Here is a 1,562-nt window from a genome sequence, read left to right on the forward strand (position 1 = left end):
GTATGTATGTATGTATGTATGTATGTATGTATGTATGTATGTATGCATGTATGTATGTACATGTATGTATGTATGTTGTCAGCTCGTGGAGAAGAACACAATGTTTCTGTGCATTTCAAGCACAGAAAATGCTGTCTTTGTTGGGTTAGATATGGGATGAGCTGCATGTGTTTTTGCATATTTAATTTTTCCCAGATGAAGTGATTCCCCCTTTCAGGGACTTTTCCTGGTTCAGACATTTAGCAGCTCGTTTCCTCACTGCTGCCTCTGAGACATTTTCATTTGCATTAATAGAGGAAGTTTCTCACAAAGTCAGCCCACAACAAAAATAAACTACATTTTGTTTGCAGAGGAGCGGAGGACAACCTGATAATAAAGCATTGCTGTTTATACATTTCTTCACTTGGTTTGGTTTAATTGTTAAAAACTGTTGACTGAGACAAAATGATCAGTTTTCCTTGTATTTAAAACATGCCACATCTGTGTTTTTCTGCAGGAACATGCATTACAAAGACACAGGCAGGTAAGTCTCATCACCTGCTGCTGATTGCTTGTGTGTTTTGCAGTGACATCATTTGAGCTCTGCATTTGACCCATCACACATGAGATACAAGTGGAGCAGCTAGGAATTAGGTGTCTTGCTCAAAGGCACTGCGACATGAGGGTATGGCTCTCAAGGACACCCAGATAAAAATGACAGTAGTCCAACCTGGATATAATAAATGCATAGATCAGTTTTACAACATAATTTTTGTTTCTAATTTATTACCAACAGTGATTAAATTTCATTCTGTACTTCAGTTTTTGGGCGATTTCTCTACAAATTATGTTGCTGGTGTGAATCTGCATTATCATTTCAGGATTAAACACTGACCAGACTATAAGTACTGATCCAGGAGACCGACATGCTTGTTGGGCTCAAACACTCTGTGATCTTTGGTCAAACCTGTTAGCAAGCTGCAACTCAGCCACATGTTTTATGTCAACAAGCTTATAACTCCAGCTGGACAGTTAACCACTCTTATTGGGTAAACTGGTTGGGTTATTGGCACATCACAGTCCACACTTTTTTAATCAGACAAACGTAATGTTAATCTAACTGATTGACTGGGCATCTGATGTGTGTTTGGGACCATTGTCCTGTTGGAACTACCACCACCATGCTCAACACTTGGTTCATAGCTCACCTCAAAGCTTCACCTCAAGTCCCCCAAACATGCTTCTTGTTATCGTGTCCAAACAGCTCAGTCTTTGTCTCCAGAACCATCAAACTTTTCTCCAGAGTTTCTCTGGCCTATCATTCCAGCTAGATGGTGTTTTAGAGCAGAACCATCACTCTTGGTTAGTACTGTCTCATTCCATGTCAATATTAACCTTCGGGCMTAAAATACCATAAAACACCTTAAAAAGTACACACAAATTAAATRAAGTACTGTTTTTGAACCCTTTAGAGTAAATTCACATGGTTGGTCTATTTTTAAAGCTAATAATCTGAATTTTTAACTTCAGCAGTCATATTCTTTGTAACTGTAACTAGTATTTAGTATACTGAAGTAAAATAC

Source organism: Austrofundulus limnaeus, unplaced genomic scaffold (genome assembly GCF_001266775.1).
Source record: "Austrofundulus limnaeus strain Quisiro unplaced genomic scaffold, Austrofundulus_limnaeus-1.0 Scaffold1533, whole genome shotgun sequence".
Classification (NCBI taxonomy): Eukaryota; Metazoa; Chordata; class Actinopteri; order Cyprinodontiformes; family Rivulidae; genus Austrofundulus; species Austrofundulus limnaeus.